Source organism: Alexandromys fortis, unplaced genomic scaffold, assembly GCF_014885135.2.
Source record: "Alexandromys fortis isolate MF-2015 unplaced genomic scaffold, M_Fortis_MF-2015_v1.1 scaffold_2_26212498_36691700, whole genome shotgun sequence".
NCBI lineage: Eukaryota > Metazoa > Chordata > Mammalia > Rodentia > Cricetidae > Alexandromys > Alexandromys fortis.
The window spans coordinates 4,767,798-4,792,832 of NW_026067931.1; the positions used below are offsets into that span (position 1 = coordinate 4,767,798).

Sequence of the window (25,035 nt, forward strand, 5' to 3'; positions counted from 1 at the left end):
GCTTTCCGGTGTGCAGTGGGCTGGAGGCAGTAACTACAAACTTAAACTCCTCCTTTCATGAAAGGACCAAGAAGGAGAGAACTCTTGACTCTTTCCAAGTAGTTGTGGGCATATTCTTAGAACAAGCCAAGTCGGGGTACTGACTTTAGTTCTGCGGCAGGAGGGGGAGGAAGGACGTCTTTGCATTTTAAAATATGTTTATAGTTGTAATGGAGATGGCTCAACAGGTATAGTCACTTGCTGCAAAGCCTGAAGCCCTGGGCTCAGTCCCCTGCACCTGCCTACTCCCCTCCCTGCCCCTCCCTGCCCCTTCTTGCCTCTACACCGCAGAAAATGCTGCAGCAAAGGGCCACTCTTCAACCCAACACTGGATCATGCTTTGGGGTTCAGGAATCTATGGGCATCTTTCATAAGTGCTTCCAGTAACTTGATGATCACTTCGATCTCAGTTCACATGACCAGCTACCCTGGGAGGCTGGGGTAGAGTTCCATATGCAGAACAGACACCAACCAACTCCATTCCCACAGCAGCAGGGAGTGAAATGGTATTTCATTATAAGAAATCTAGCCAGTTGTAAACACTGTAATTTTAGAACAATAATTCTTACCTACCCCCAGTTCTTTATTACCACATTTCATAGTGTTCTCCATCTGTTGCCCCAGATATGGGCAAAAGATTATCAGGAAAGAGAGAGAAACCTGGCAAGCCCAGCCTGCTCTTGCTCACCAGGTCACCAGAAGTACAATACAAGTCTGGAGAGGGTGATGCCAGGAAGCACGGTGCCCCAGCTAGTTGGCCCTGAGATCCTGAGATGTGCATTTCCCTTCCTGTGCTGGGCATCGAGCCCAGGGCCTGTCACATGCCAGGCAAGTGTGCTATCACAAAGTTACAGCCCCTGCCCAATGAAAGAACAGAGTTAAGACGCAGCAGTGAGAGAAACAGCTAGAAATGCCTTTGGAAGGGCCCAAAGTCACATGACTATATTTGGGGCTTTATCTCCTGCCTGCACACACACACACACACACACACACACACACACACGCATTGTCTTTATCAACATGGGGTGTACTGTTTCTTCTTCTGCAGGTGGGCTGTGTTCCATTCACACACATTGCTCCGATTTGCTGCTCCTTCGGGTCAAATACTAGAACATCACTCTGCCAAATGCAGGAAAACGCACGGCATTAGCCGCCAGTTCCCTGAAGATCTCCCTCCACCTGCGAGTCCCTCCCCTTTGCACCCCTTTCCCTTCATCTACCCATTTGCTATCTCTGTGCACTTGGCTTCATCTCCACCCGTCCCTTCCAGCACCTTTCCCACACAGGACATCTGAGTCCGAGACAGCCTACTTCATACACAGCTATCCTCATTGCGGAGTCCCACCTGGTCTACTCCAAAGCCTGCCGGAAAAGGTGAGCCTCTCAGCTGCACGGTCCCTGCCACCAGCCCCACAACCACAGCGATGCAGCCCCCTTAGCAACAGACACAAGGCCAGGCCCAACCGGCTTCTGCTAAATGGATTACCACTCCCCTCCCAGCCACCCGTCTCATGCAACAGATGACGCCCCCCAGACAATGAAACTAAAGCCAGAAGTTCTTGTGGTTACAGCTGCAGGCTGAGATAGCTTTTGCTTAGATAACGACTGGGTAAAGAGCCCTTTGCAAGTCCAGCCACCATCGCTGTTTTGTTTTCAAATCAAAACACCCCATTGGTGAGAAAATATTGACCAGCTAGCAATGCCATTTTATTTTTTGCTTTTCTGTGGCAGCTACATAAGAATCCTTTATACCTCTGCCCCACGAAAGCACCCCTATACCTGCAGGACAGTGGTCATTCACAACAGATCTTGGATACGCCCTGTCACCCCCCAGCATGCTGGCACAGGAGACTGCCTGCAGGATCCGCGGCAGAAACACCACCCTGGGTTATCAGCTCCTATCTGCAGCTAACACCATCCCCTCAGCTTGGACTTCTCAAAGTCATTCTCAGTGTCAATGCTGGGATCACCTCACTGTGAGGACCTACACCAGCAGGTGCTGAGGCTGCTCTGTTTCCTGTTTCTCCTCACGACCTCGCGTGGAGTTAGAGGATGCTCTCCTCCCTGTCTGGGAACCAGCAAACTAGGCCAGATGGAGGCAGGCAGACTTAGGGAGGGCTGGAGAGCCCTCAGGAGAGGAAGGAAACAGAAGGGTGTGACCAGCCTGCAGGCTGAGTTAGTCTTCACTGCTAACCTGTTGGGTGCCCTGGCTGTCACAGCTTTGGCCTCTCATTAAATCCCAGCCTCCTCTTCTATTCCGTAGTCATCCTTCAAGATAGCCTTGCTGCTGGAAGGGAGTCTGTCTGCCTCACAGCTGTCAATCACAGCCTCTGTCACGGTATGCATTCTCACAGTGCCCCAGAGGGAAAAGCTTAAAGGCAAACTTGCTGCCGGGTCTTCAGGCAGGAAGGAAGCAGCCACACAGTCGGTCCACAGAGAGCTCAACACACGCAGGTGGGGGCAGACTCCAGGGACCCACTGCCTCCTTTTCCTCCCAGCCCTATCCCTTCTGCATGCATTGCTCCCTAGTCTGCGGTTCCTTTTGTGTCCCATCACCGGGGTCAGAGGATTCCACAGATGCTCTACCTGTGAGGCGATAGTTGTTTGTTTTCCTGTTTTGCTTCACACGGCAAAGAGTCTACGAGGTTGGATTCTGCTGCTTTATTGCAGATTTACAACCAACTCTCCCAGTGCCGGTCAATATCTGAAAGCCGCTACATTTAGTCTCCTCCCAATGCACTAACTCCTCTCAACGAGCCCTTCTAAGAAAAGTCCTAGCCAGGCATTGTGCAGCACACTGCGATCAGGCCATCAGAGCCGTGGTTGGAGAGCACACATAGTTAGAATAACTAGCTTTTCCCACCGGAGGGATTACTCACACATGGGGCTGTCCTCTGTGTTCTTTCTGAAATGCGGTCAATTCTCTCCTGGTGGGATTCTAAGCTTCCCAGGGCTGCCGCTCCGGGCCGCTGCTTCCGGAGGCTCAGGGATTTACCCACAGCAATTATAAGCCTTCTTCCTTAGCCTCCTCGGCCGCGATGCTAGCTGCATCACCAGACTATTAAGGCATCCATTCGGCTCCAGATGCTGCTCTATTGTCACTGTTCTGATTGCTGTGAGACCGCTCTCTCTTAGGAGCAGAGGACCTGTAGCCCTGCCGACAAGTCAGGGAGCCGTTCCCAGCCAAGGCGAGCGCTTCAGATGGATAAGCCGATGATGAAGCAGCAAAGTTTGCAGCCTGCCGTGAAGAGGGGCACACAGGCAGGGGTGAGAGGATCACCGACTGTCCTCACGGACACGGCTGCTGAAATGCTGGCATCCTGCGCAGCAACCCAGACACAAGCTGCTGGAGCAGAGTCCCGAACGGGGACTGCAGCGTCTGCTGAGCAGACAGGGTCTGCCAGGGTGGCTACTGAGATGTCTGTAAACGCAGTCTGCTCAGAAACTCCTCCACAGTGCAGACAAGGGAGCAGGGTGGGGAAGTAGAGGGCCGAGGCCCCTCTGAAGCAGATGATGTGTGATGCCCCCCTTTGAGGCATCGCAGGTGAGCCTCCCTGCCCACTTCTTCAAGCACCAGCAGCTTCCTGGAGACATAAGAAGCTTCTCATTTTGGCTCGAGCCGGAACAGTATAGTTTTTGTGTGAAATAGGATTAGTAGCTCTAGAGGTAGGAGAAGAGCTTGGTCAATACACCTTCTGACTGTCATCCTGCCGCACACCTTCTCCCTATCCCCCGAGGACAGTGGCTCCTGTGGCCATGGGGCTGGGATCCTGCTTCAGTCTTTTGGCACAGAAAGATGAGACTGTGGACTCTGGCCTACACACTGCACAAATGTGGAAATATACCAGGGAAACAATTGCCAAGAGACAATAGCACCATCTTCCCCTTTCCTTCTGGACTAGATTTTTTTTTCATCCTAGTTCACCCAAACCAATCATTCCTTCCCTACTGCAATCACCACTGGGGACCAAGTGAGATTACAGCAAAGATGAACACAGCTGGATCCCGACTTTGAAGAAACCAATACCGGGCCACCCTTAGGTCACAATGAAGACCCATTGCAGACCAATGCAACCAGTTAAAAGTCCATTGTCTCAAAGATCTGTGACAGCTCCTCCTCCTCCTAATAGCCATGCCAATAGCAGAGGCCTTCAGTACAAGCACAGGAACAGAGGTACAGAAACAGGTGTACAGGGGCAGGTGTACAGAAACAGGTGAACAGGGACAGGTGTACAGAAACAGGTGTACAGGGACAGGTGCATAGGGACAGGTGTACAGGGGCAGATGTACAGGGACAGGTATACAGGGGCAGATGTACAGGGACAGAGGTACAGGGGCAGGTGCACAGGGACAGGTGCACAGGGACAGGTGTACAGGGACAGAGGTACAGGGGCAGGTGCACAGGGACAGGTGCACAGGGACAGGTGCATAGGGACAGGTGTACAGGGGCAGATGTACAGGGACAGAGGTACAGGGACAGAGGTACAGGGGCAGGTGCACAGGGGCAGGTGTACAGAAACAGGTGCACAGGGACAGGTGCACAGGGACAGGTGTACAGGGACAGGTGCACAGGGACAGGTGTACAGGGACAGAGGTACAGGGACAGGTATACTGCTCACAGAAGGTGATTGACATAAAGGGGGAAAGAGCAGGACAGAAACCCCACTCCTAGCAAGCCTCATCTCACCCCACCATTGCAGAACAAGACGGACAATTATTTCTTGAGCCATTTCAAGGACAGGCAGAATGTGACAGTTACTGAATCAAGGAGCCACCTTGGCAGGAGACACAAGCTGTTGCTATAAGTTGGGTGACATATGTACATTGTCCAGGAAACCCGTGTCACACGACGCCACTAAAAAAATAAATAAATAAAAAACCAAAAACCAAAAAAAATCATTACCTTGGTGGCCAAAGCTGTACTATTGGGCAAAGCCGTAGCTGGCCCGGCATGCTTTTCTCCCAAAGGATGATTGCTTACTGGCTAGACCACCAGCATCTCCCAACTGGGGCTGTGCTTGCCCATTGCATAACAAATGACACGACCTGTGCTCAAAATTCAGCCCATTACCATCCCCACAGACGCCGTCTACCATGGCAAACAAAATGCCATCATCCACCTGCCAATCTCTGCAGGTTCTGGTGATGGGCTAATCCTTAAGCCTCACTGTAAATGTCACCAAAAACAAGTGTCAATTAATGAGAAAATAATGGGGAGCATTGAGCCGATGGGATGGTGTTGCTATAGAAGAGACTCCAAAAAAATCGGAAGAGTTAAATGTACTTTCTTTCCCTTGATCTCCCTCGCCTCGTTGAAAGGCCACGGGACGTGTGGACAGAATAGCCACCTGCGGTGGGGGAGGAGACTCCATGAGAAACTGAATCCTCTTGATCTAAACCTTCTGGGCCCTAGAAGAAACTTCAGTCTATGGGGTGTGAGGGTGGCCCAAGTGGACTCTACAGCACCCCTTGTGAAATGTGCTATCTAGTGCCGGCTGGCCTCCTGCACCTCAAGCAGGAACCCTGTCCCCATCATACTGTATACAGAGCCTCTCGCTGTGCCTGGGTCCATGAATTCCATAGACTGAGAGGACAGGACACCTAGACACTCTGTTCCAGAGGAAGCAGGCCATGGCTCTAACCCTCAGAGATAATAGGAGTAGGGGATGCAATTCTCCTCCCTCCTTTCTCACACAGCAGAGGACCACAGCTCCTGGGGCCTGAAGAGTTACTGAGCTGGAGGCAGCCCTTAGTGATGTCAGCCCATCCAGTTCATTAGCCCGAAAGCAGTGGACTAAAGTCACCGCAAACTGCCACCATTAAACCCTCCTGGGTAAATCCACAGATGCTCAAGAAAAAACAAGTGCCCAAATCAACAAAGCCTCCCCAAGAGTGTCCCCAAGCACGTAATCACATTGCTTTCCTTAAAATCTTTGTTCAATTTTTTTTTAATTGACTGTGTGATGTACTAAGTGTTTATTTTTTGAGTGTAACAGCAAAAGGAACAGCAGAAACTGGGAGAGAAATCCCTCTTCTTGGATGAGTAAGGAAAAAGAGGTCAGCCAAGTTTCCACTCGGAAAGTGCTGGAGGGGGTTCTGAGAGAGAGGAGGCAACAGCGGGCTAGAGCAGGTAGGGTGGTCTGAAGGACCGAAAAATTAAGAACAAGGAGAAAAGAGACAGCTGCCATCAGCGGTTATCATTCAAGGGCAATGATCAGAGAGGATACTGGGAAAATTAGGAGGTGGCATTTTCACACACCGTGTCAAGGAAACTGCCCTGCCTCGGGGTGGGGACGTTGGCAGAAGACATAGAGTGTGGTACTCAGTCTCCTCAGAACACGGGCATTCCTCATCAACAACTGGCTGGCTCTCTCTCTCTCTCTCTCTCTCTCTCTCATGGTGGTGTGCGCATGGCTTCCTTTCTCTGTCTTGATTTCCTTTGTACGGTTATTCTGTTTTTGGAGCCAGAAGAGGCAGGTGGATCTCTGTGAATCTGAGGCCACAGGACTCCTTTCACACAGCTCCTTTCCTGTCCTGGAGCTCAGCGGAAACTGTGACAATGCCCAACACTTCCATCTTCCACTCGTATTACACAGAACAGCTCCACTGCCCTAAAACCCCCATGCTCTCCCCTGCCCATCAAGGTCTGCACAACTTTGCCTTTCCCATAATGCCACACAGCTGGAAGCAGGCAGCACTGTCACCTTTTCAGATGGGTGGCTTTATACTAGCAGGAACCATTTAAGGTCCATTTCCCATGTGTTTTTGTGGTTTGATAGCTGATTCCTTTTTAACAGTTAATAATATTCTATTGTATGGACATACCACAGCTAGCTCCTCTATTTTCCCATTGAAGGACATTTTGATTGCTTCCAAAGTTTGGCCACCATGCACGAAGTGTCTGTAAACAAGCCTGCAGGGCATGCATCTCACTTGGGGGGGGGGGAGGACACCAGGAAGTCCAAAACCAATCACACCACATGGCAGGATTGAGTCTTGTGAGAAGCTGTAGTTTGGCCCTCCCAGTGCAGCAGCTGCTTTTGCGCCGATCTAATGCCACGCTCAATGATGTCCTTCTAGCTCCCACCTGGTACAATTCCTTCATCTCATTGGCCACTACTACCATCCTTTCCTGGTCAATCGTCCTCCCTCCTTAGCGTCTGCGGCATTCAGTCCTTCCACTACCCCGGGGCTATCTTTCTTTCACCTCTTGCTGGGACCCTGATGTTACAGGTCCTAAAGGGTCTTGGTTCTCTTCTCCACTTGTTTCCTCCTCCTCCTCCTCCTCCTCCTCCTCCTCCTCCTCCTCCTCCTCCTCCTCCTCCTCCTCCTCCTCCCTGCTGCCCACATCTTCTCTGCTGCCTAGGAACAGATCTCTCCCAGTCTACTTCTTGAGCCTCGTTCCCTTTTCCTGCAGCTCTATCTATATTTAAACACCCAGCCACCCAACAGGCATTTTACTAGAATGCCCCCTCTCAACATCCTTGCTCCAAAACCTCCTCCGTTCCTTGTGTCCCCACATTGAGAAGGGGCTCTGGCTTTCCTCTGTCAACCTGTTTCCCTTATCTGAACTATTTCCCTCAGGTTCTCTTCTCCCCTCACTCCATCCTGCAGTAAATCGTCAGATGCTGATTTGAAAGAGGAAGGGAAGGAAATGAAGAAGGTTTGAAGTCAGACTTCAATTCCAGCTTGGCCATTTACTGCAGGCAGATTTGTAAAGGACTGCTTCATTGCGCTCCTGCCTGCTAGAGGGTCACGCCTCTCTGGATGGAGGAGCAGGCAGGCTGCACCAGGTCTGGCAGCTGTGCTCAGAGGGAGAAGCTGTGACTAGGTTACATCTCAGGTGATTCCTGTGCTCTGTCTTTGCTGATGGCACTTCCTGAATATGGCACTCACTGATAGCGTCTTTAACCGGACACTGAGAGTGTTTTCTGGAGCCCCACTGTGAAGACTAAAGGTAGAAAGCACAGGCTTCGGGCTGGAGAGATTGCTAGGCCATTAAAGGCTAAGCTCACAACCAAAAATATAAGAAAGCGCAGGCTTCAGCTTGTATGTGGAAATCTGCTTCCCTAAATGAGTCAATACCCAGGGAGAAAGAGAAGCCAGACCAAACTCATATTCAAGATTCAGACAGTGGGTGTAATTTGGCTTAAACTGTATCTTCAATTTTAAAAAGAAGAAGAACTACTCAAGAAAACACAATCTGGACACAGAGTTGCCAGTACATACTAAACTTGCCTCCTAGGAAGACTAAGCCACCGAGTTAACAGGAGTCATGTTCTCTGTCCTCCGCCTGGGTCTCAGATGAGTGCCTCTGACAGACGTGCTCCCTCCTATCTGATCTCTCACTGCTAGGAGGTGATGAAAAACGAAGCCTTCTGTTTCCATCTGCTCCAAGATGGCAAAGATAGGGACCAGACCGTGAACTGACTCACGGCCGTTCACCCTGTCTCTCTGCAGCTGGTGGCTGGGCTTTCAGTGCCAGTTTCTCTGGTGTGTGTGAGTGTGTGTGTGTGTGCACACCTGTGTGTGCTCGTGAGAAAGCCAGAACCAGTGTCAAGTGTCTCCTTTCCTGCTTTCTGCCTTAGTTGAAGAGACAAAGTCTCTCACTGAATCTGGAGTGCACCAGTTTGGCTGGCCAGCAAGGCCTGAGCATCCCCTGTCTCTGTGCCACCCGAGCTGAGGTCGGTGGCATCCTGTCACTGTCAGCGGATAGGTGGCTCCTGGGGATCCAAACTGGGGACCCCATGCCTGCACAGAGTGCACTTCGCTAATCCTAAGCCCTGTCTCTAGCACCCCCACCCCAAAGCCAACCAGTTTGTTTGTGTCTATGGACTTCTTTATCCGTGTTTCTTATCAAAGAATGTTACGGGACAGCATTCACATAAAGTCAGAGGCTCGGCTAGTTACAGGATTGAACCTGCACATCCGATCACTCACCTTGCTGGGCTCCCTGTCTCAGTCCCGCCCACTCCTTCGCCCACTAGTATCTCTTTTCACAGAAGTCAGTAGCCCCCAGCTGCACACCCCTCTAAAGTTCTGGGATGCACAGACCTCTAATGACCTGGCCCCACCCTCTAGTCCCCGCCACGCATTCTCTTCCCCAGCTTGGCTGCAGCGGTATTTAGAGTATCTGAAAGAATGCTTGTGCCATTTTTGCTTCTAATTCCCTGTAGACCACCCCCAAATTCCCCTTCTCTCCCATTTCTGATTCAAGGGTGGCCTCCTCTCAGAAGACTCCCTGATCCTCCTCTGCTCTCCAGGTTTCCATGGCCCAATTCACACTAGGTAGCAACTGCAGCACTGCCATTCATTTTGAATCAACCAATTCATATTCTCTCTCTCTCTCTCTCTCTCTCTCTCTCTCTCTCTCTCTCTCTCTCTCTCCTTTTCCTCTCCCTCTCTCTCTCTCTCTGGATCTCATATAGCACACTAACCCTGCTTTCACTCTCCAGGCAAGGGTTGCCCTGCACTTCTGATTCTCCTCCTCTGCCACCCACACAATGGGGATCACAGGTGTGCACCCCGACATCTGGCTAGCCATGTGCATTTTAAACTTTGCCGTAGCTAGCTAGCACTTGCCAACTTGGACAGCAGTTGGGTCACGATTGTTAGCCTCTCTTTCTACCTTTTGATTCAAGAGTCTTCTCCTTCTGTTTCTCCTCGAAGGAGACTGCCCTGGTCAGAGAAGGTTCTGGGGTGTAAGATGCAGAATGAGAGGGTGCTGAGAAGGCTGGTTTATGAAAGGCTGCTCTTGCAGAGGACCCAGGTTCAGAGCACCCACACAGTGGCTCACAGTCATCTGTAACTCCGGTCCCAGGGGATCCAGTGTCTTCTTCTGACCTCTGAGGGCACTGAATGCACATGATGCACAGATGATATAAACAGGCAAAATACCCGGACATACAAAATTAGATACTAAAAAACTTTAAATGATTAAAAATATTAATGATGAAGGCTACAACCTAGTGGTAACACTTGCCTAGTATACTGAGGCCCTGAGTCTGATCCCGAGCACAAGTAATAATAGTAATAATAATTATTATGATTATCTGTTATAATAATTATTATAATGATAGCTGTCATTATACTAGTGGGTTTTAGACTCTGCTCCTTGACTGTTCCCTTACAGACACAGGCAATCCTTTAGCATTCCTCCTGTTCACAGTATCTCTCCTCTCGGTCTCTGACTTTGCATACACAGTCATGTCTCATTCCTCTGTGACGTCATCACAAGTGTGCAGCTTGCACCTAGTGCAGGAGCAGATGTGCTCAGAGCAGATGAGCGCTGTTTACCTGGGTGGATCACAGCCTCCCAGAGAGCAAGCGCCAGCTCTTCTTTTTCCATATGCCCGAATAACAAATAACATTGCAGTGACCCCTCAAAAACTATGCCCACTTTTTAATCCATTCATCTGTTGATGGACGTCTAGACTGGTCCACCTCCTTGCCAACACGAATACAGAAGCAACAAACACAGATGTTCATGTGCCTCTGTGGTAGGATATGTAGTCCTTTGGTTGTATGCCCAGAGGTTGTTTATCATGAAATTTGCAGGAAAATGGATGGATCTGGAGAGTATAATAATGAGTGAGGTCACCCAATCTCCCCCGCCCGCCCATTTTTGTGAGACAGGGTTTCTCTGGGTAGCCCTGGCTGTCCTGGAACTTGCTCTGTAGACCAGGCTGGCATCATACTCAGAGATCCACCTGCCTCTGTCTTCTGAGTGCTGGGATTAAAGGTGAGTACCACCATCACCACTACCCAGTGAGGTCACTGAATCTCAAGAAGACGAGAATCACATGCTTACCCTCACATGCAATGCTAGCCTATGATGTATGTATGTATGTATGTATGTCTATAACATGTATATATGCAAACAGGCATGAGTGTCGATAAAGTCTAAACATCAAGAAAGGAGACCAAAAAGAGCAATATAGGTGATCAGCGAGGATGAGGGTAAGCAAAAGGGCATGCATGCTGACAGACACAGCTCTTAATGGAGTTACTACAGGAGGTGGTGCAGGAAGAACAGTGTGTGTGGTGGGGTGTATGGGGGGTGTTTCTTGTCACACAGAGGTTTAAAGAAGGCATATGCTGGGGACTTCTAGAAAGGGATAGAAGCCTAGAGAGCAAGAGGCAACCATTTCTGGAAAAACACACAGTAAATCTAGAAAAGCAGAAGTCAGTGTACGGTTGGGAGGTGCTGAGTGGTAGCCCTGAGACTCCTGGGTTCCCTGGTTTGTGACCCCCCTCAGGCCTTGAAGCAAGTGTCTGCCCCCTGAGGAATGCTGTAGAGGAAATACCGTTCCAGTTAAAATGGATGGTGGTGCACACCTTTAATCCCAGCACTTGGGGGGTGGAAGCAGGCAGATCTCTGTGAGTTGGAGGTTAGTCTGGTCTATAGAGGGAGTTCCAGCAGAAGCCAGGACTGTCACACGAGAAACCCTGCCTTGAAAAACCACACACACACACACACACACACATACCACACACACACACACACACACACACACACACACACGGGTGAACAGAAAATCAAGTTAATGTAGCACTGACACAGCGGGGTGTGACGTCATGCTAACACCATCCATCTCCTGCGAAGGCAGATGCCGAGACCTAAACTGTGTAGACTACCCACACCGGGTTAGCAGAGGGCTGATAGACCCAGTGTCTCTGCCAAGGTTGGCTGAGGCAGGATGGAAACAGAAGGAGGAAAAGGGGTGCTTTTAAGTAGTGTACCCACAAGCTGTTCTTCAAATCTGGGCGGGTTACATAGCTGACTTCCTGCCCAAGCCTGAATGCCCTTGCATATTAAACAGAGTTGGCACCAGTAGCTACTGACTTTATAGGGGATCCGGCACAATCCGCACAGTGGGCAACAGCACACAGCTATGAGAAGGCACCCCTTGAACACGACGAGAGCACATCTGAACTAAAGTCTCCCGTTAACTCCCAAGTCTTTCCCAGCATGTGATCCTGCCTGGGTCCCTCATCTACCAACTGCAGGTGACAAGCCCAAAGGGCCGTCCTGGGCATGCGCTGGACACTCAGCATTTCACAGCACATAGCACAGCGGTGCAAGGCTTCAGCGCTGAGCTGGCTGGGATCAGGAGTCCTCGTGGAGATGGGGGTGATGAGTGCGGCTGGCCATCAGGGAGGCTCTGGGGTTCTTTCTCACCGTCATGGCATCACACACTGACCATCAGGCGTTTTCGGGAAGATGCTCTCTGAGGTAAGGTGGAGTTAGGTAGAGAGCAGGTTCCCAGAATTCCCTGCCCAATGCAGAATCGTCCTAGCTCAGGTTACTCATGGGTATCTCCTAGCTAAGGATGTCTTCTAAATCACATATTGCCCAGGCTTTAAGTTCTGCACATAGATGAACAATAGGCAATAATAAAACATGAAAAATACCAAATTATTACATCAGCTACTATGAATTATATTCAAAATTAAAATTGTGGCACATCAGGTCGGAGGAATGACTCAGCAGTTATGAGCACTGGCTGCTCTTCCCAGTTGAGTTCAATTCCCAGCACCCACATGGCGGCTCAACACCACCTATAACTATCTGTAGTCCCTCTTCTGGTGTGCAGACATGCATGCAGACAAAACACCCATAAACATAAATACATATGTTAACTAAAAGAAAAGAAACTTAAGTTTGTAAAAAAAAAATTCTGCGACATCTTTGCAAGGACAGATTCTTAATGTGAACCAATGTGACCAGTTTTAACAGGAATGACACTGAACTTAAATTCTTATTATATGACCAAAATGAATCCCAGAGATATCCATTCCCAAGAGTTTTAAACAACTTAAAATAGTCACTTCTGTCCGCATAGTCTAATTATTGCACAGTCAAATTACTTCTACAAGGAAAATACATTTAATTAGTTCAGCTTTGAGAGTCTTCAGGAGACAACCCAAGGAAATCACAAATTTCAGGTCAGACATTCTTGGCAGGGTGGCAGACTAACCTTGAACCTTCTTTCTTTGATATTTCTCTCAGTAAGAAAATCTGGGTTCACCTTGGTGGGAGACTGAGCTTCCTCTCTGGGCTTCACCTCCTAGATGCTCCCAGAGTCCGGAAGTCTTTCCTCGTAGGTCTCCCAGCACCCTGTGACCGGAAGGGCTGCACAGGCTGCACCTCAGGCATCAGGTGTCCAGCAGCTGGACAGGGGAGGCACTAAGAGCAATGCCTGCAGTTGGTGACAACATCAAATCAAGCTTAAATAAGACTCGGCTCTATTCCAGGGATGGGGAAGGATGACGGAAGCAGGAAAATTACGCTTTCGGGGCTGGAGAGATGACTCAGTGGTTAAGAGCATTGCCTGTTCTTCCAAAGGTCCTGAGTTCAATTCCCGGCAACCACATGGTGGCTCACAACCATCTGTAATTAGGTCTGGTGCCCTCTTCTGGCCTACAGGAATACATGCAGACAGAATATTGTATACATAATAAATAAATAAATATTTAAAAAAAATCTTATGCTTTCTGGCCCAGCCAAAGCCTCTGTGCGGCTCTTACACACAACTCTGACTGCCCCTGGATTTTAAAACCCAAGGGAAACTGTTTTTCTCACAGCTGAACCTTCCGATCCATGACAGGATGGTTCGAAAACACGACCTCAGAAACCACTCTATTTATTTTATTTTTAAATATTTACTATTTTTTATTGTTTTTTTTTTTTTGTTTTTCGAGACAGGGTTTCTCTTTGTGTGTGTGTGTGTGTGTGTGTGTGTGTGTGTGTGTAGACAACTACAGAAGCCAGAAAAGGATGTCCAATCCCCTGGAGCCAGGGTTACCAGCAATCACATGGGTGCCGGGAACTGAACTCATGTCCTCTGGTAGAGCAGCGAATGCTCTCAACCTCCCAGCCATCTCTCCAACTATGTGTTTTATTTTTATAATCTGAGAACACTCGAGAGTTTTCAAGGCAAAGTCTAGTTAACTCAAAGAGTTGTGATAGAGAAGCTGAAAGGAGTTGGAGATCTGAAGAGTGTTTTGACTTCAGACATGGAGGTGCCGTTTGGAGTTTGCCCAGCTGGTTTTCTGTCTTGTTTCAGTACAATATTTCCTCAGGATCAGAGCAAGAGATTGCCATGAGTCTCTGAAGAGACTTTAAACTTTGAACATTTAAACAGCGTTGGGACTGTGATAGACTATGGAGACTTTCGAAGTTGGACTGAATGTATTTTGTATTACCATACGGCTACAAGCCTATGGGAGCCAGGGAGTGGACTGTGGTGGTTTGAATAGGAATGGCCCCCATAGGCTCATATATTTGAATGCTAGGTCATAAGGAGTGATGCTACTTGAGAAAGATTAGGAGGTGCGGTCTTGCCGGAGTAGATGTGATCTTGTTGAAGGAAGTGTGTCACTAGGGCTGGGCTTTGAGGTTTTGAAAGCTCAAGCCAGGCCCAGTGTCACTCTCTTCCTGCCGACTTCCAATCCAGATGCAGAACTCTCAGCTACCTCTTTAGCACCATGTTTAGTTACATGCACCCGGATTCACACAGAGAATACATGCATCAAATGCACATACACAAAATACAACCTCCTCCTGAGTGCACAGCACGGCTTGCATCGAAAGATCTGCAGCGGAGCTTTGCAAGAACTCCACAAGATGACCAGCCATGGCAGCCGCACAGCACACGCTGTCACTGAGAAGAGCAGCTGAGACAGCACAAAGGGGCAAAGGCAGCATCCCAGACTGAGGTCTAACATTCACACAGCTTTTCCTGGTAGACATGGATTGTGGGTGAGTCTCCCTTTAGTCCTCCCCACAACCCAAGGCTAGCCATATCACACCTGCGTTTCCAGCTAAAACCTGCAGTCAGGCCACCGCCTAAGCACAGCAGGTGGGAACAGGGGAGCAGTCACTGTGGGTCCTTAGCGTCCCTAGTCAGGGAGTCAGCTTCCTCTGTTGGGTCACAGGTAGGCAAACTCTCTAGTAGTCTCGCAAGTAAAACCTTGCTTGACTTAGATCCCATCTGTGGAAGGAAGCGCTAATCTCTTCACTGTTGTCAGGGTTCTCACTGCAGCAAGGGAAAGTGTCCTGTGTATTCTAGGCCAGGCACAGGGTGGAGTTCAGGCAAATGACCATCTATACACCACACGACAGCCATCAGTAAAAACAAAACACAAAGACTACTGCACTGGGCGGGAGAGATGGCTCAGAGGTTAAGAGCACTGGCTGCTCTTCCAGAGGTCCTGAGTTCAATTCCCAGCAACCACGTGGTGGCTCACAACCATCTGTACTGAGATCTGGCGCCCTCTTCTGGTGTGTGGGCATACATGGAGGTAGAATGTTGTATACATAATAAATAAATCTTTAAAAAAAAAAGACTACTGTACTGATCTTTGGGGAGGTTGTATGCATACTGAGCTAATTTTTTTGTATTTTTAAATTCTCTCCTCCCCACACACATAATATTTTTATTAATGATTTGGGAATTTCACATACTGCATCGTGATCCCACTTGATTCCAATTCCTCCCAGGTCCACCCTCCCACCCTTGTACCCTCCCCAAAAAGAAAAAAAAAATACACCAAGTCCAATTTGTGTTGTCCATATATTTACTGGAGCATGGTCAGACTCCCAGTGGTCAGCCCTGAAAGATAACTTGAGTCCTTTCCCAGCTGGGCCCCCAGATGCCATCAACTGTGAAGGCCTACATTCCAGCATCTTTATCTTGATTTTTAAGGACTCTCTTCAAAAGCTTCCCATCTGTATCATCTGGATTGTTTCTTCTGGGCAGGGGCTGTTGTAGATGCCTTTAATATCTCTCATTCTTAGTTATGAATCTGTACCCACTGATACCACAGCAAAAGAAGCTCTTTTGCCCATAGAAGCTGGCAGCAACACGGATTATAGACTTCCACACGGCCTCTGGCAGCAGCGCAGACCACAGACCACAGACCTCAGACCTCAACATGACCTCTGGTGGCAGCATTGGACCATGGGCAGCACATCAACATGTCCTACAGGGGCAGCAGAGACCATGGATACCACCTTGGCCACCAGAAGCATCAAGGACCATGGAGGTCTTTCTTAATCCAGAAAATTAATGTTACTTCATCTCTTGTTGTTGCTCCGAGTCAGGGTGACCGTGTGGTTGGGCAGCAGCCTGCTGCACCCTACCCTGCCAGCCCTACTCAGCAACAACATATTCTTTTGTCTGCCACAGCCACGCTCCCATTTGTCACAGCCACTGCGTCTCTCGTTCTGCTCCTCTCTGTGCAACACTTCGTTCAGCCATCCATCTTTGCATCTCTCTATCACACATTGGTTTATGAAGTTGGCATTGCAAACTGTTGTGTGCCACACAGTATACCATTTTTCCCAGATGGCTTTACATGAAAGTAATCTGGTTCAAGGTTTCTGAAGCATCATAAACTCTGGACTATTGCTGAGACTCCTCTTGGATGTCTTGTTGTCGCCCAGATCTTGCAGTTGGGCAGTGTATCTAGGGGGAGGATCCGTATAAACTCCGGACCACTGTGCACCTCCCTGCCCTCAGTACCAGCCTCCTTGGGCACAACCATCATGCTTGCAGCCTGAGGGCAGTGTCATGGCCCCTTCCACTCTGTGTTCAGTTTTTATTTATTTTACTCTTTTTTTCTTGAAAAAAATTTTAAATGATGCCTTTTGTTTTATGTGTATTGATGTTTTGCTTGCATATATATCTGTGTGAGGGTGTCAGACCCCCTGGAACTAGAATTACAGACAGTTGTGAGCTGCCATGAGGGTGCTGAGAATTGAACCAGGGTCCTCTGGAAGAGCAACCGACCTCTGAGTTATCTCTCCAGCCTTATTTCACTCTTCTTACCTGGGATGTCAAAATACCATGGCCAGAGAGAATACAGTCTATAGTGTCAGAATCTTCAGACCAAGTATTTTCCCAGAGTAGTTAGCCCTTGGATATTCTTTAAAGATTTTTAAAATTTATTTTATGTGGATGCATGTGTGTCTGCCTGAGTTAATATGTGTGTCTGCATGAGTTATGTGTGTCTGCATGAGTTATGTATGTGTGCCTGCATGAGCTATGTGTGTTTGTATGAGTTATGTATGTGTGTCTGCATGAGTTACATATGTGTGTCTGCATGAGTTATGAATGTGTGTCTGTCTGCATGAATTATGTGTGTTTGTATGAGTTATGTATGTGTGTCTGCATGAGTTATGTATGTGTGTCTGCATGAGTTTAAGTGCATGAATTGTTACATATGTGTGTGTGCATGAGTTTAAGTGCACACTGGTGCATGTAGGTGACCATGGGGAGAACAGAGGGCATTACATCCCCTGAAGTGGAATCTTCAGAAGTTGTGAGCAGCCAGACGTAGGTGCTGAAAAACAAACCTGGGTCCTCTGCAGGAGCAGTAAATGTTCTTAACAGCTAAGTCATCTCCCCAGCCCCAGTCTTGGATATTTTATCTGGTTTTATACTGTAGACATCTGGGGCTTATGACTTACAAACCCTAACGAAAGTCAAAGGTTTACAATCCATTCCCACTTCTTAAATCAGGGTGCCCTCAGGCCTCAGGAAGAAATTTAGCTCCCAATACTTACACTGCAATGAAGTCAATCATTAGGAAGTTTTAAATATACATTCTGTTTTAATGAACTTTATAAAGGTAGTGTTTGGGGAACCATACTCTTGTTTAATTGTTTAAGACTGTGAATGTCTTAGTCTCTTTTCCCTAAAGAAGCTGCATGCCTCACTTAGCAGGCTGGAGTCCAAAGAGTCTCACTAAGGTTACCCAGGATCAACAGGGCCTGTCCTCCCGCCTGCCGAGATGCAGGGTGGCTAGAACGCCAGGTGGCAAAAGGCTTAGCCGTTCTTCCAGCCAGCACATATTCTTTTGCCCCTGTCTTCTTCCATTCTGTTGATTCTGGCACCTCCTTTCCTCAGCCTGACTGTGGCGTAACTGTGAAAGCAGAGGCTAAGAAAAGGAACAGACCCAGTACGCTGGCTAGTGTCCCAGACAGGAGGTAACCAACCCTCCCGCTCCAGAAGACAGGTGCATCTCTCAGGCCAAGGAGCAGTCCTTGCCTCCCACAGCCACGCAGTTCTCTCTAGGATGTGTGACAGCAAAGGTTTGTCCTGAATCCTTCATTTAGAATTCCTAAGGCGAATTGAGGATGATGATGCCTCCCGTGGATACTTAATTCTCTATTCTGTGTATGCGTGGTGAAAAAAAAAATGTTTCTTTATACAAAATATTTTTAATTCTGTGTATGTGCACATGATTGCATATGTGTGTGTGTGATTGCATGTGTGTGTGTGTGTGTGTCGTGTCTGTGTGGGGCACATGAGTGGAGGTGCAGAAGAAGGCAAAAGGTGCTAAGACTCTGGAGCTGGAATTGCAGGCAGCTGGGAGCTGCCCCATGTGGGTGCTAGGAACTGAACTCAGGTCTTCTGTAAGAACAGCATGTATTATTAATTGCTGAGCCATCTCTTCGGCCCCTCGACAGTGTGATTTTAACACTCAGGTGCAGAAATGTGAGAAGCAGATTTTCTAGATGCAGCTCAGATTTTTCCTACGATGAGGCTGCTACCAGAACCTTCCTACCTCACACGCTAAGACTTTTGTATCAGTTTCTCTCGAATCGTCTCAACGCAAGCAAGCCTTCTTGGTCAGACATCCCTTCCTGTAGTCCCCTGACCTGGCTCCCTCCTGCTAGCCCTCACCGACTCTAGGTTGGAGTGCTGCCAGCCCGTGACGGGTGCTGGGAAAGTGGAGCTCCCAGACGTTGTGCCTCGGAAAGTAAACCAGGCTCTGGACTCCCTGCTGTGAGGAGAGAGCATTTCACTTCAGTAAGGTCACCACAGACTCAGGCCAAACCTACAGGGATCCCAAACAACTACGCCCTTTCCCTTTCCTTAGTGATATCAAAAGACTTGAGGGGGCTGGAGAGATGGGTCAGTGGCTAAGGGCTTGAGTTGAGTTCTCAGCACCCACATCAAGTGGTTCACAACTGCCTGGAACTCTAGCCCCCGGGGGATCTGCCACCTCTGGCTCCCATGGGCGTCTGTACTCATGTGTGTATAAACCACACAGAGATACAACAATTAAAAATAATTCAGAAATCTGAAAACCAAGATCCTTGGGATGGTTAATTTTGTGTGTCAACCTGACTGAGCTAAGGGGTATCCAGAGAATGGATGTGACATTATTTGTAGTTCCAGAAGAGAGTAGCTTTTGAGTTTTTGCCCAGAGTACAGCGGAAGACCCTCCTCTATTTAGGTGGGCATCACTCAACCCCGTAACCCCCACCCTGAGCTCCAACCGAACAGGAACACAGGGGAAGGTTGAAGGCTCTGTCCCACCATACTGGGAATTACCATCTCTGCTTTACATTTTCTTGCTTCCCAGGCCTTCAGACTTAAGCTAGACTTTCCACATGAGCTCTCAGGCTCCCCTTGGTCTGTTCTCCGGCCTGCTGTGGTAGACTGTTCCCCTCCTCAGTCTGTATAGACATGCCAGCTGTTACCTTCTGAGTCTCCTAGGGCTATATGAGCATGCAGCTCCTAGGGATTTTGCTCCCCTGGGGAACCTGAATACTAAATAGTTCAGGAGCTCTAACTGCACACCCTGCTTGGAAAACAGTCAACAGAGCATCGGGAGTTCCCACCCCATCCTCCCTTCAGTAGTAGCCACGGTTGCAGCATGAGGAAGCACACTTCAGAGCTTGCAAACAGGACTGCTGAGGGCTGGCAACTCCTGTCACCCCCTCTTCCCTGGGGGGGGGTTACAGATTACAAAAGGTTGGAGCACGGTTATACAATAATTGGAGACTCAAGCTCCTATTTCTGGTTCACGGATGTATGATCATCGCGGTTCTAAATGTCAGAAACAGGGCAGTGGGGGAAAGTTGGGTGGGACGGGCAATTCAAACCACATAGGACAATGAAAACTGAACCCATGGCAGCCAGAACACACACACAGACCGCTCAGAAGCAAAGCAGCAGCTGTGAACGTAAGAAGGAGCCGCAGGGAGAACTCAAGGTACACAGAACAGCAACCTGGGGCTGAGCATCCGGAGAGCAGGCTGGAGAAAGACTGAGCAACGGAGAGGGCGGAAGGCCAGGGCAAGCCGTTTCTAGGCAGGCTGCCGGAGCAGGGACTCTGAAGGAAGGCGGCCTGTGGGTGCAAAGCCGAGCTCTGAGGGAACTGACCTGCCCTTCTGGGGAGGGTACACAAACCTGACTTCTCTTGCTTTGAGTAAAAACCGTACAAACTGACCTCATTTGCCAGCTAACCAATTCCACATGCGCTCATTTTATTGAAAGATATGCTTGACAGGCAAAAGGACCACACCATTATCAGGCACCAGAGACAGTGAATTATTCTAGGGTTATTCTAGGAGATCAGGTTACCAGCTCAGCCATAAAGATTTACTGCTGCTGGAAATGCCAGCATGGTGACTCTGACACATTCCCGTCTCCATTCTCGGTACTCTGACTAGTTATGGCTCCTCATTGACCGCTGCCCGCTACGGGGGAGCATCTCTGAGGCGCTGCCATTTTTTTTTTATTCTGTACCTATGTGTGCACAGCGCTACCCCTCAAAGTCCCTGCAGGGTCTCCAGCAATGAACTGGTCCAACAGCAGAGAAGGCCTTTTGAAATGCCTTTTCCATTGGACATTTCTGTGACAGTCTCTGTGGGCAAAGTCCTTTGATACCCCAAGAGTCGAGCATGCCAGGCCCCTCCTGCTGATGCTAAGACATAAATGAAATGAGGTCCTGATTGCTCCAAGGTGTGACTGAGGAGATGGTTTTTTACTGTAGAATGTGACGGAGAGTACAGCCAAAGGCACCTGGAAGAATCCATGGGAGGAGAGAGCTGGGAAGAGCAGGAGGGAGAGCAAAGGACTGGGGACCAAGAGCCAAGAGTGGAAGAGAACACGTGGCTGAAATGGCAGGTTTAAAGAGAAGGGAGGAGAAGGGACGTGAAACCTCTTGGCTGGAGAGGATTAGCGTAGGGGACAGGGCATGTCCGCCAGGGTGACTCTGTAACAGATACTTGTTGAGAGCCTGGAGGCCAGAACTTGGGGGGGGGGGGCAGAGGCAGGTGGATCTCTGAGTTGGAGGCCAGTCTGGTCTACAGAGTGAGCTTCAGGACAACCAGGGCTCCGCAGGAAAATCCTGTCTTGAGAAAACAGACCATATGCAGCACAGGCTGTTCCAGCATCTGTGGAGGAACTCCCTGCTGCTGCTGTGGCTTCTGCTGCAGACACAACTAGGCTAATGACACATTTGGAGCTGTCTTGGATGCTGCTGCAAGCGGTGCCAGCCAGGGACGGGAACACGCACACTGGCTACAGGGAACTCTCATCAGTCAGATGAGGGAACGCTCCCGGGAGATATGTGCTTATGCAGGTGGAAGAAAGAAGAGCCGGGGAAGGAAGTAAGGAAAACAAACAAGTAGAGAAAGGATAAACAAACCCAGAGATAGTGAAGGAGTGCAATTCTAAGCATCAGCTGTAACGAATACGGGCCAAGTACCCTCCAGAGATAGCCAAGTAAGTATATGTCAGTACTTTGAGGGAGATTTTGAGACACCTTGGAAGCACAGTGAAAACATTGCAGCTCCTTCAGTTCCTAGATTATGTTTGGGAGACATGGCCCTGGTGTCCAGAAGAAGGGACGTTAGGAATGGCCATGTGAGAAAGAATACAAGAGTTGGGAGATAGACAGAGATGAAGATCATTTGCACTTTCAGATTATGGAGTCTTAGTTGTGATTCCGAGTATCCAATGCCACTAGCTAATGGGAGGATAGACTTTGGGCAGATCTAGGTCTTGCCACTCAGATCCCCTTGTCCCATAGAAACAGCCACACATAGGGGCAGGGGAGGCACGGCACACACAGCTGCAGCTTCCACAGCATCCCCAGGACCTGAGGGGATACAGAAAAGTTCCAGTCATGAGTCAGGCTTGCCTTGACCTGCCTGATGCCTCGGATGCAGACACCGAGGAGAGTGAGGGTGGAGAACAAACCACACAACCCAGGGTGAGATTGCACCCCAGGTTTCCAGCAGGCCTTGTTTAGGCAGAAGACACTAACTGTGCCCCTATATGTGAGCAGCCAGAGCCAAATGACCCGGAGCAAATGCTGTGCTGTCCCCACGGGTCTACTGCTTTGCATAGTCAAGGACTCATTTAGAGTGTCCTCAGCAGCAATGCCTGGCCTTCTTCTCATTGGACAAGCATGGCAAAATCACGACTCAAACCTGGGGATTACCTATCTTTCAAAACTGAACTTATAGAATTACATGTGGACAGGGCTCCATGTAATTTAATTTAGCCCATGATATTGTTATAATTGCAGACATGTTCATGGGTACAAGGCATTATGAAGGAGTTAGTAACCAATTGCACTATCCTTTACAATCCGATCAATAGTCAGCATTGCCACCTTGAGGGCATGGGGACAGTGACCCACCAAAGGAGAAAGAACTTTGTTGATGACTGAGATCCAGAAGAACTCAGAAGAGTTGTATCCAGACTCTGTGGCCCAGCACCTACAGGGCATAGCTCTCACAACTGCCCTTAAGGAAGCTGTTCGCCCCTCGGAAGCAGCTTTGTAACCTGTTGTTATCCACATGGGAAAACAGGACATTTTGCTTATAATGTCACCACAAGAATTTCAAATTAAAAAATATGTGGGACTTTGTAGCTCCTAGATGGTCTCCACAATGGTGCCAGGGTTATGCCCAAGATGCCAGAAATCCCCTAAGCTGAAGAACATGGTTCATAAGCAGAGCTTCATAGGCAACCTCTGAGAGGGTGGGGACACTGCCAATGTGTCCCTCCAAGCCCCACCACACTGTAGGAGCTAGCACCAACTCCCCTACACTATCAAACAGTAGGAGCTACTCCCCTGTGCATCCCCATGAACCAACAGGGAACCTATGACCTTCAGCCACCGAAGTGCACTGTCGGGCTCTTTCAGGAGTGGGAGACTTGACCTCAGTTCTACCACCCGATAGTACTAACCCCTAGGACGGTTTTTAAGAAGAAGTCTAAATAAGGCCTTGTTTAAAGAACTGGTACAGGGAGAGACTTTGTCCAAACTGTTGTTTGAGACATCTGCAGGATCTTTCTACAGTAGCCCGTCCCTGTCTGTGTGCCGTAAAGAAAACCTATACTGTGAACCATTTTCTGTTGGACACAAGAGTTTTTAAATATAGCAGAGATATAAAAGTTATACCATCTGTCTTAGTTCGGGTTTCTATTGCTGTGAAGAGACGCCATATGACCATGTCAACTCTCATAAGCGAAAACATTTCACTGAGGTAGTGGCTTACAGTTCAGAGGTACAGTCCGTTATCATCATGGCGGGGAGCATGTTGGCATGGAGGCAAGCATGCTACTGGCTACATCATGATCAGAAGGCAACAGGAAGTTTACTGTGCACCACAAGTAGCTTGAGCATAGAAGAACTCAAAGCCCACACCCACAGTGACACACTTCCTCCAAAAGGCCGCACCTACTCCAATAAAGCCACACCTCCTAATAGTGCCACTCCCTGTGAGCTTATGGGGGCCAATTACATTTTTCTTTTTAATTTTTATTTCATGTGCATTCATGTTTTGTGTGCACATATGTCTGTGTGAATATGTCGAGTCCCCTGAGACTGGAGTTACAGGCAGTTAGAAGCTGCCATATGGGCGCTGGGAATTGAACCTGGGTCCTCTGGAAGAGCAGCCAGTGCTCTGGACTGCTGAGCCATCTCTCCAGCCCAGCCAATTACATTCAAACTACCACACCTGATGCAAGGACACGGGAACTCTTGCACCACCGCCAGGGTTCTTGCTATGTTGGGCCTATTCAGTCTCACTTACGTGTGCCCAGATCACTCGCTGGAGGCTGATGCCTTTGCCTCAGTGTCCTCATTCTGCTTCCCTGCTGCTGGGCAGGCTGCCCGAATACAAGCTCGTTATAGTCATGCTTCGTTCCATCAAAACGCCTCCTCTTTACCCAAGGACTCTGTCTTTTCTGGAGACCAAGCGAAGCAAATAGTAGAGCAATGCAGCCGCTTTGTTTCTTCTCAGCCTGCCATGTGTGATGACATTAGCCCCAGAGGATCACACCCCAAGTCCCTCTCACACATGCACGCTCCTCGCGTCTCCTTCTTCGGGAAAGTAGGAGTGTTTCTGTGACACCCATTCTGTTTATGCCTCTGCTCACAAAGGGAGGCTATAGGTCACACTATGTATAGCTTGATATGTTTGCCATTATAAGCTGTCTACAGCACCTCAAGACAGACAGTGCTCCTGTGTATACCCTATCAATTCTTTTTTTCTTGTTCTATTTTTTTTAATTTATTTATTTATTAAAGACTTCTGCCTCCTTCCCCCACCGCTTCCCCCGCCACTGCCTCCCATTTCCCTCCCCCTCCCCCTGATCGAGTCCCCCTCCTCATCAGCCCAAAGAGCAATCAGGGTTCCCTGGCCTGTGGGAAGTCCGAGGACCACCCACCTCAATCCAGGTCTAGTAAGGTGAGCATCCAAACTGCCTAGGCTCCCACAAAACCAGTACGTGCAATAGGATCAAAAACCCATTGCCATTGTTCTTGAGTTCTCAGTAGTCCTCATTGTCCACTATGTTCACCCAGCAATACCACTCTTGGGAATATACCCAAGGGAGGCCCTATCATACAACAAAAGTATATGCTCAACTATGTTCATAGCAGCATTGTTTGTAATAGCCAGAACCTGGAAACAACCTAGATGCCCTTCAATGGAAGAATGGATGAAGAAAGTATGGAATATATACATATTAGAGCCCTATCAATTCTTTAAATCAGACCTTATTTACTCTAATTTTCAAGAATCTTACAAGCAGGGCGTTGGTGGTGCACGCCTTCAGGAGACAGAGGCAGGCGGATCTCTGTGAGTTTGAGGTCAGTCTGGTCTACAAGAGCTAGTTCCAGGACAGGCTCCAAAACTACAGAGAAACCCTGTCTTGAAAAAAAAAGAAAGGA

The 25,035-nt window shown here is 48.8% G+C and overlaps 1 protein-coding gene across 1 annotated transcript in view; it reads right to left on the minus strand.

Annotated features, from left to right (window-relative positions):
* The window catches only part of Ankrd6 (ankyrin repeat domain 6), a 135,628-nt gene that overhangs the window by 51,027 nt on the left and 59,566 nt on the right, over nt 1–25,035 (minus strand). The window lies entirely within an intron of this gene.